Genomic DNA, 11,343 nt, shown 5'->3' with positions numbered 1-11,343 from the left:
CTTGATAGTACCCTATTTCCTGGTGCGCTCTCTCTCTCTCTCTCTCTCTCTCTCTCTCTCTCTCCTCTCTTTTCTCTTTTCTTTTCTCCCTGCTTTCCCATAGGCTCCCTATAATAAATATTTCTGCATTTCTTTTGGGCACTTACTTTCTATAGGCTGTGAATTTTATTCTTCAAATTCTTGAGACAACCTGAAAGTCACTGACCGGGAAGGTTTTGGTGGTTCTTTCATTTCTGGAACCCTGGCTCTCTGAACTAAGCCCACCTGAGCTTCTTAGGAAAGAACATTTTTCTCGAAGACAGCATAGTTTTACTGTGTCATTATGGTTGAAGAACACACGGGACACTGCCAAGGTTGTGGCTGTGAATAATCCTGAACATGGTTTTGGTAAACATACAAATACGTTATTGAATATATACAGAACTGACGATGGCCAGCTTTAGTAGAAACTAACCGCCTTCCAGTTTTCTCGTGTGGATATATCCATCTGGATTCCCCAAGCAGGGAGTTTTATCTGGTTTATATCTCTTCGAGTACTGGATGTCAATTTCCTTACTTTTAGCTAGTCCAGAGAGCACAGAGTGTCAAAAATATAAAAGGATTTGAGATTTTTTCTTCCTGCACTGAAATTAATTAGCTTGCCAGAGTTTAACAGAGCCCGGAAGGCAAAATGCTCCTTGGTTACAGATGAAGGATGGCGTATTATTTCATAACAATAATCACAGCATTGATACTTGATAGCGTGTTTCCAGGCCCCAGTTCCAATGGCAGAAGCAAGGCAAAGCAAATGATACCAAGGAACAAAAAGCTGTGTGACAACGGGGGAAGCCTTAGAGATAGAAATGGAGTGGGTCTGGATGGGAGGGCAGGTCGGGAGGAACAAGGAGGGGAAGAGGAAGGGAAACTGTAATCAAGTATTATGTGAGAAAAATCTATTCAATAAAAGGAAGAAAAAAATAAAATAAAAAGAAAATGAACACCATGGTTTTAGCCATTTGTGTGGTCTTTCTTTAAAAGTGTGTGTTCCAGTCTTCTATGTTTCTTTGGAGATTTCTGGTGGTTCTGTTTTTTTCATTCTGTTTTTGTTTTCCTAATTCATTTGCAAGAATTCTGGGTACAAGCAGTGTTTCTCATATTATTTACAAGTATCTTTCCTTTTGCTGTGGCTTTTTTGATGTATTATTAGAGTCACTGGAAACTTGGTGTTTCCCCTATATATAAAACTAAAAAAACCCAAACAAAACAGTCTAGAAATAGATCTACTGCCTTAGTCTGCTTGGGTATCTATAACAAAATACCTTGAGTTGGGTAGTAAAAAAATTACAAAAATGTATTTTGTACAGTCCTAGTGCTGAGAAGATCTTGATTAATGAACAAGAAGTTTGGATATTGGCTGAGGGCTTGTTTTTACCTGGTAGTGTCTTATGTACATCCTGACACTGTACAGGAGTGGGTAGTGATCTCCCTGGGGACCTTAGCTGTTGTTTTGTTAACAGTGTCTCCATATTTAGCTCAGGCTGTCATCGAGTTTGCCATTCTGCTTCCTTTGATTCCTGGGTGCTGAGGTTATATACATGTACCACCTCAACCAGTTCCTTAGATCTCCTTCCTAAAGGTACCAATCCATTCATGAGAGTGGAGTTATGACCACTTACTCCTTCCCAGGGGCCCCAGTTCATAAGACCACAATGAGTCTGAGACTTCACTATGAATTGGGGGAATAAAAAATTAGATCGCGGCACGAACATCTGTATGATGATCCGATGGCACGTATGCATGTGCATGCACGTATCCATGGCATATGCGCATGTCCTTATATGGAGGGCGCAGAAGAGCCTCAGCTTGCGTTCTTTAGGGAACACCATCCATTTTATTTTAAGACAAGCTTTCTGGCTTCACTGAATCAAGCTCAGGTTTTCATGTTTGTGTGGCAAGCACTTGACCAATGGAGCCATCTCTCCAACCCTGGAAATACTGTCTTTCAATAAATGCCTAGGGTTAATAATAATATATAAAGAAGAGAATAGGAAATTAATCTTGATTTGTACCCTACATAATAATATTAATCTTTTTTAAGGTAGACTATTGAGATAAATATAAAAGGAAAAGCATAAGATTCTAGAATAAAATAAGAATATTTATCTTTTATTTTGGGATGGTCCTACTTATGAAAAGGATCCCAATATATTAACCATAAAGAAAAAAATTGTCACTTAACTATATTAAAGTGTAATGGTTAATAATGGTTATCACTTTGATGAATCTTCAGTCACCTAGGGGTCAAGCCTCTGGGCACACATATGAGAATTTATCTTTGAGGTTAACTGAAATAAGAAGGCCCACGCCCAAAGTGGGCAGTACCATCCCCTTGGTTCAAGTTTTATACTGCATAAAATAGAGAAAGCTAGCTGGGCAGGGCCATCAGTCCCTCCTTGCCTCCTCGGCTCTGGGTACAATGCAACTGATTGTCCAAGCTCTGGCCACCAGGCTATCTTCACCATAATGGATGGTACCCTCAAGCTATGAAACCAAATAAACTCTTTCTCTGTTAGGTTGCTTGTGCCAGGGCATTTTACCACAACAATAGCAAAAGTCACTAAGCCATGAAGCTGCAAAGTACAGTGAGTATGAAGCCTCACATCTGCACAGAGTTTCAAAATAATGCTTCCCTGCTGACACTCTCCTTTTACTGTTTTCTCCTCTCTATAACTTCCCTTCAATACTATAGCAGGCTAGTTCCGAGTAAATGCATGATGTATAAAAAGCAACTTAAAAAACCTCATAATATTATCTCAATGCTTCGTAGGGTATTTTAATAATGGATACTATCTGCATTACTCTTCAATGGTAGACAGAATCAAAGTTTAATTAGTAGATTTTTTAGTGCATTTAATGTTTTTCTTGTCATAAGGATAAGTAAAAATAAATACAATTTGCTTGCATTGCTCTCACTGTGTTTAATGAGAGCATCAGATAATGACTGTGTGTGTGTGGGGGTGCATCTATATGTACATGAAGGATGAGATTTGATGACAACCTCTAATGTCATTCCTAATGCCAAATTTCACCTTTTTGTTTTAGAGACAGTCTATTATTGCCCTGAAAACTCACCAAGTTGGCAATGTTGACTAGCCAGCTGACTCCAGATTTACCAAGAATGCTAAAAGCTAATGTGCCATCTAGGTCCAGGGATCCTTCTGTCTCTGTCTTCCTTCCTTCCATCACAGAGTTTACAGGCATGACCCATACACCTGACTTTTCGAGTCGATTCTGGGGATCTGAACTCAGGACTGCACAGATGTGAAGCAAATGACTTACCAAGGGAGCTCTTTCCACAGCCCACATTACATGTTTTAAGGAAACTCTGTTGTAAAAGATCTCGCACAGAGCAGATGATGTTTATTTTGAGAAAGCTCAGCAACTTGAAAGGTTTTTGATACTGTTAGAAACCAATACGGTTTCGTGTTTAGGCCAGACTGATTTCCTGTGAACCTGATAACAATAGAATTTCAAAGCCTATGACCAATGTGGGTTTAACCTGGGATCTGAGACAGTCTTCAGTGGCTTTACATTTACAGAATGATTTTCCTTTTCTTATATAAGCACTTGAGGCCCTGGATACTAGAGCTTCCCCCATAGCTAGTTAATTCTTTGGCCTAATACAAAGGCCTCTCTGCTATGACCTCATGGTTCTCTCTACCCTCAGGTGTTGACACGACCCATAAGGTCATTTCCCTGTGAACTTGGTACCCTAGGATTAGGACAGTTCCTATGGAGACTCTTACCTGCATGGTAACATCAGATTCTTTCGTATTTGTACCTGTTTCAACATTTAACTTTTAAAATACAAGACTAGGCAAAAAACAAAACAAAAACAAAAACAACCCCCCCCAAAAAAAAACCACACACACAAAAACCTCAAACTGTCCTATGTATGAACAACTCCTATAAAACAATTGTCTTGTGTTGTGTATTTCATCCTAACTCAATAGGGCCCACAGGACAGACCCCAACTAGCTTCTTCTTCAAGAGAACATGGGCTGTCATCTCCAATTCAACAAAGATCCCCAGCCTTGGGCTGAAAAGTCATATTTTGAAGTATAGGGTATATGACACTAATTATTAAGTTACATAAGAATGTGGCAAGAACCTGAATATTTCAAGTAAGAGCAAGTTGTAGATACCCAGAAGTGTTATTAGCTTGTGCTCTCTGATTGTTGTACTCTGACTGTTGAATTCAGAGGCCTGGCTTAGGGAAACCTTAAAATAGCTCGGATAAGCTCCCCTCTGGAATTCCATGGCCTACCCATGGAATGTCACCCTAGGACGTGGACAGATGAGGTAGCACAACTTTTCCCACAGTTTGTGCCACTTACCACCCACTCAAGGTCACCAAAACTCAACTAATTGGTAGCAGTAATGCATACCACTTCTGCTAAAGTATTCTTCAGGTAGGCTAGAAGTGGTCTTACTTGATTCCTTAATATGAAAAAGGAATAAATAATGAAGATATTTATTTGGAGAACAATGTTAGGAAGGGAAGTTTTTATGAAGGCTCCATCTCCACCAGTGTAGTGTTTAGAATAGTCTATATAGACAGGAAGTAAGTTAGGAATACAAAGCACATTTAAGTTTTATAAGGAAAATAAATTTTAATCTTGTAGAAGAAATCATCTGCTCTGTGTGTGGGTGAAAAGACAGTTGGAAACATAAGAACAGAATCAAAACGAAGTAAACATTGTTACATCAGAGCAGTGGGCCGGAAAAAGCCCCCTCCACCAGTGATGAAGCCACAAGAGGCAAGGACCACCAGTTGACAGCTAGGCTACGTTTAAATCTGCCTGGACCCCACCCTGTCAGGTGGGTTTGACTTCCGTCTGTCATAGAACCAAACGATGGTTTTGTGAAGGTCTCTCCTCTCTCCTTGTCCTCTCCATCTCTTCCTCAGCCCCTTACTTTTCTATGAGAATGCTCAGTGATACAATGGAAAGAGGTACAGTATGAGTGCTATGGGTAAAGAGAGGGAGGGAGAGAACACAAGTGTAAGAGTTCCTCCTTGTCCTCAGCAATGAAAGGACAAACTCTTAGCTATACACTCAGCATCAGTCCTGAGTAAAGCTTTCTCTGCGAAAGGAAAATAAAGATAAATCTTGATTCTGTTAATACAGATAGACTAACACACCCAGTACCTACACTACAAATTCTGTGCTTTTTACCAGCTCAGAGATCTTAGGCCAGAAACTTTACTCTTATTTTTATTTTTATTATTTCACCTTCCTTTTTCCCCTTTCTTTTTCTTTATAAGATAGCATCTAATTATATAGCCCAATCTGGCCTCAAACTCACTACCTTTCTGCTCTTGGCTCCAGAGTGTTGGGGGTCTTAGGTTGCACCATCATCCCTTGCTCATCCAGGAATTTTCCATTCATATTTTGATAATCCCCAGCCCTCCTGCGGCCCCATCTAATCAGCACACAAACATACTCATCTTAAAACAAATGACAAGATTAACAACAACAATAACAAACTCTCCTCAGTTCATTTTCCCTAACCTTGGTCTCTAGGAATTTCTCTGCTCCTCTCATCAAAATTCTTCAGGAGACCTGTTTATACTCATGGCTCACAATTGTTCTTCTCCCATGGTCTCCAGAATCCATTTTAATCCAGTTTCTTCCACTCTTTCATGGTAATTGCTGTTTGCTCTGGATGGTCCCTTCCTTTGTTTCCTAGGACACCACCCTAACTAGGGTTTCCTTGCACCTTGCTGGTGGTTCATCATCCTTCCCTCTGGTTCTCCCATGTGTTTTTGAACAGGTAGTGGTGGAAGGTGCCAAGACTCCTCCAGTTTTTGTCCTCCCTCTTCTGTCAGCAAAATGATCCTCTGTCCAACTGCACAGCTTTAAATAGCATCCAGAGCAGTGGTTCTCAGCCTCCCTAACACTGCGACCCTTTAATACAGTTCCCACGCTGTGGTGACCCAACCATAAAATTATTTTCCTTGCTACTTCATAACTGTAATATTGTTATTGTTTTCAATTGCAGTACAAATATCTGAAATACAGGATATCCAATATGTAACTCCTGTGGAAGGGATATTTGACCTCCAAATGGGTTACCACCCACAGGTTGAAAACCAAAGATATATATTAGTGATGCCCAAGCTGGATCTCCAGTTCAAATTTCTCTTCCATACTTCCATATCTAAATGTCTACTGGACATATCCTCTTGGATGTAAAATGGACTTCTCTGATGTGTTATGTCCCAAAATGAGATACTGATATCTCAAGCTAATTTTATCCAATTTTTTTTTTGGCCAGTTAATAGAAAGTTATAGAATTGATGAGGTAGTTGGGTGGATAAACTGGAGCTAATTAAGAAACCTCAGAACCCCATAGTGGGCAGATAAGGCAATAGTTTGTAATGGCAGTAGTCATGGAGGACAAGAGAGGGGATCCCCAGGGCAACCCGGCTAGTTGGACTAGACAGAACCAATAAGCTCTGTTTTAGAAAAATAAATACCCTCTCTCAATAAAATTAGAGAGTGATCAAGGAAGACATTGTAAATCAACTTCAGGCTCCCAAATGTACATATGTATCTGCACACCTGTACATATACACAGGACAACATACATATGTATATTCACATCCACCACACAGTTATACCCAGCAAAAAAGAGAATTCCTTCCTGTTCAGACTGCAACCCAAAATATCCCGATCTCTCTTTCTTAAATTCCTGATAGCATGTCTCTCAATATATATCCAGATTTTGGCTATCAAAAGACATCTGACTCTCTACCACTATGGTCCTAACAACCCCTGTTCCTTCGCAATTACACAAACAGCCACTAACAAGTCTCTCTTCTCTGCCTCTTTTCTGTGCATCCCTAGAGTCGACACTCAACCCTGAGAAAGAGGAGTCAAACATTTCATTATTCTCCCTCCTCCCCTCTTGGCTGTTGGTTTTTCTACTTCAATGCTCTCTTGCACGGAACAGTTACAACTGCAGTTCTGATCTGAAGAAGTGTGAAGAAGAAGATGCCCAGCTGGAAAGGGACAGCGGGATAAGCGAAGCCAGGGTGATGACAGCAAGAGGGCCCAGAAGTCAAACAGGGAGGAGCTAGACGGACATTGAACAGCTTCCACAAAGGCTGTGGTTTGGAGAGAAAATACTTCTGAGCTCTGCAAAGTATTTTCTTTATCTACAGGATACTCCAGCGAAGAACAGCAACACAGCCAGTGACTTTAGAAAGAAAATCAGTTAGTGCTAAGTTTTAATTAAATGCTGAGTTGAGACTAGCCTCAGGGCAAGCTGATGACTTGTCTGATGGAGTAATGTCTATGTGTACTGCAGTTAGACATAGATACTGGCACTGGAAACGAGAACATAAGTCTATGGTGCTAAAGATTTTCAACTATATCACCATGGCAGTGAAGGGCCACTTCCATTTGTAAATGGGATGCCCAGGAACAATTTGGAGATAGACATACTGGGGTGGCTAAAGAGGTTTACTTTCCATTATTAAATAAGAGAGATGGTGAAGGCTTTAGACTAAGGGAAAATAAAGATGAGCAAGAACATCTTTTGGGTATGTTTAATGTGTCTTGTCTCTAAGAAACTTCAACTCCTAAGGACTTGCAGGAACTGAGTGTTGATTTAGCAGCAGGGGCAGCAGATGGGATGATTCACACAACACTTCTGAAGAATTAAGCTAGAGTTTAAGGTAAATGATGACACTACTGTCCAAGAAAATGAACTCAGGGACACAGGGTAGCTGCTGGGGAAAAGGTAAAAGGAAAAGCATGCTCAGATTTTAAAATATTGGGTTTGAAAAGCATAGAAGAAGTTCAAAGCCGATGGCAGACAAGGCAGCAGAGTGTGGATGGGATGCTTGGGGTAACTGGGGACTGGGATTCTAGCACTTGTGTTTAACATGTCGGAATCCAAAACATTAAACATGAGCCCCAGGGACAGTGTGGAAAAGGAGATGAGAGATGTAAGGACAGACAGGATTGTGAGATGCTCCTGAGTGGGGCAGACAGTAGTGAGGGGGCAAAGTCTACAGGCAGCAGTAGTAAAACGAGACATGCTCAGAAGCTTGCCTTACAATGTCTGGAGACATGAAGGGTCCAAGCGGCTTTGCAAAACACTACAGAAGACACTTCACTCTGAGATGTTCACACAGCACCTTGTCAGAAGCGAAGCTAGCTCCAGAGTACCAGCTCCTTCCTGTGGACCGGAAACAACAGTAATAAACATTTTCTAAAGCCAGGTATGACACTAATGTGCCACACACTTTGTAGGTTTCTAAATTTCTATTATTAATAATAAGTGGAAGCTTGCATAGCACCAAAAAGTCAAACCACAGGGTAGTAGGGAAAGGATGTGCATGGGAATGATGTCTGCCTCTGCCTTTACCTTGCTGTTCCTTCCTCCTCAATGAATAACATTGGGTATCCAATTGGAAGAGGAAGATTAAGTTCATATCATGTTACATGAATGTGATTATATGTATATAGTTTGTGTGCATGCTTTTATAAGAAACAAGAACTAAAACAAATAATTAAAATCACAGTAATATAAGCAGTCAGTGTCGGTATCTAAGAACAGATTTGAAGGTGTGGTCTACAGAGAGAGTTCCAGGACAGCCAAAGAAACTCAAACAAAACCAAAACAAAAGATCTTAGAAAAGGAGGGGACTGATGAAGTGGCCATAGTCACATATATGGCTCATACTTATTTGTTTTATGAAAGAAACATAATGTTTCAGAACACAAAGAGGATCATTTCTGTGGACACAGCCCTTTCTTCTGCCTTTTGTTGCACTAATTCAGATAAATGTTCAGTCCTTTTTCACTTTATCAGGGAATGTCCAAGTGCTGACACTTAAACCATCCCTCCATGTCCAAAAAAGGATCCCATTCCCCAAGTCAGGCTGGCTATTCTGATAGGGAATCTTCAGATACCTCTTTCAGGGGTCACACAAATGGTCTGTTTGCACAAGGACATTTTCCCATCAAAATAAATGAAGGGCAATTTAATATCATCTCTTATTTAAGATTCTGTGTTGTTTCCAGGTTCTGGCTATTACAAACAATGCTGCTATGAACATAGTTGAGCATATAATTTTGTTGTATGATAGGGCCTCTCTTGGGTATATTCCCAAGAGTGGTATTGCTGGGTCCAGGGATAGGTTGATCCCGAATTTCCTGAGAAACCACCACACTGCTTTCCAAAGTGGTTGCACAAGTTTGCACTCCCACCAACAATGGATGAGTGTACCCCTTACTTCCACAACCTCATAGCAGCATTGTTTGTAATAGCCAGAACCTGGAAACGACCTAGATGCCCTTCAATGGAAGAATGGATGAAGAAAGTATGGAATATATACATATTAGAGTACTGCTCAGCAGTACAATACAATGACTTTTTGAATTTTGCATGCAAATGGACGGAAATAGAAAACACTATCCTAAGTGAGGTAAGCCAGACCCAAAAAGAGGAACATGGGATGTACTCACTCATAATTGGCTTCTAGCCATTAATAAAGGACATGAGCCTATAATTTGTGATCCTAGAGAAGCTAAATAAGAGAGTGAACCCAAAGAAAAACATATTGTCATCCTCCTGGATATTAACCTTCATCAGGCAATGAAAGGAGACTGAGACAGAGACCCATATTGGAGCACCGAACCGAAATCCCAAGGTCCAAATCGGGAGCAGAAGGAGAGAGAGCACGAGCAAGGAACTCAGGACCGCAAGGGGTGCACCCACATACTAATTCAATGGGGATTATCTAACGGGAACTCACCAAGGCCAGATGGACTGGGTCTGAATGAGCATGGGATAAAACTGGACTCGCTGAACATAGCGGACAATGAGGGCTGCTGAGAAGTCAAGAACAATGGCAATGGGTTTTGATCCTACTGCACGTACTGGCTTTGTGGGAGCCTAGGCAGTTTGGATGCTCACCTTACTAGACCTGGAAGGAGATGGGAGGTCCTTGGACTTCGAACAGGGCAGGGAACCCTCACTGCTCTTTGGACTGATGAGGGAGGGGGACTTGACTGGGGGAGGGGAAGGGAAATGGGAAGCGGTGGCGGGGAGGAGGCAGAAATCTTTAATAAATAAATTAATTAATTAAAAAAAGATTCTGGAATATATTTTCAACACTCAGACTGAACATTTTACTTGTTATGACTAAGGAAAATGATAAATGGCAGTTAGGAGGAATATGGCAGACAATTTGGAAACTAGAGAATGAATTAAGGTACAAGAATTTTTCTTCTCAGTATGCTGGAACTCATTCAAGTCTTCTTTCCTTCCTTCCCTTCCTTCCTTCCTTCCTTCCTTCCTTCCTTCCTTCCTTCCTCCAACCCTCCATCTCTCTTTCTTTCTTCAAGGAAATTCCACAATCATATGTAAAAATACAATATTAAATTTTTATTAAGATATAAATAAAGAGATCTCAGTTCCATTGATATGATAAATCCCAACTAAATAGCGACAAAAATGGAGATGAGACAACCATATTCTACTGAAGTATGACAAAAAATGTCTAAGCAATGGTTGATGCAAATGGAAATGAATGAGAAACACTATGATGTAGCTAAGTTCCTTCTATTTTGCTTTATATAGTTTTAATTGAAGTTTCTGAAAAACTTAATCCTCTTATGGAACAGGTAGAACAGGAACAATTTGAGGGATATTTTTTCATTTCATTATTTTTCCCCAAGGGATCTTACTATGTAGCTCTGGCTGACTTCCAACTCACAGAGATCCATCTGCCTCTATCTCCTGAGTGCTGGGATTAAAGGAGTATGACACCAAACCTAACTCTGCCATTTCTATGACTCTATTAGTCAAACAAATATTACATAAGATAATTGCAAGTTTAATAACTTCAGAAAAGCAAAATAAAGTAGGGAAACAGCACAGGGGATAGATAACACACTTGTTATGCCAGCATGAAAACCAGGAGTAGGGTCCTCAGAATTTATTTAACAGCCAGATAGCATGATAACCCCTCTATCATTCTAGTTCTTGGAAGACAGAGACAAGGGATCCCTAAAGCTGTCTAAGTAGGCTAGCCCACATCATCCGGCTCTAGATTCAGCTAGAGAACTTGCCCCAGAGGATAAGGAGTGAGCAGTTGAGAAAGAATCCCAATGTCAACCTGAGGCCTTTTTGTACATCTACACATGAGGAGATCCATACATGGGGGTGGGGAGTGAAACAGCCATGAAAACTGAAAATGAAATAAACCAGAAAGAAACATTACCCCCTTAGGATTCTGAAAAACTCTTCAGTGACCATTTGAGAACATACTCACCTTTCCAGCCT

This window comes from Microtus oregoni, unplaced genomic scaffold (genome assembly GCF_018167655.1).
Source record: "Microtus oregoni isolate MIOR12 unplaced genomic scaffold, Mior012 000035F_ref0000213, whole genome shotgun sequence".
NCBI lineage: Eukaryota > Metazoa > Chordata > Mammalia > Rodentia > Cricetidae > Microtus > Microtus oregoni.
Note: the sequence above shows the minus strand (reverse complement) of the source record.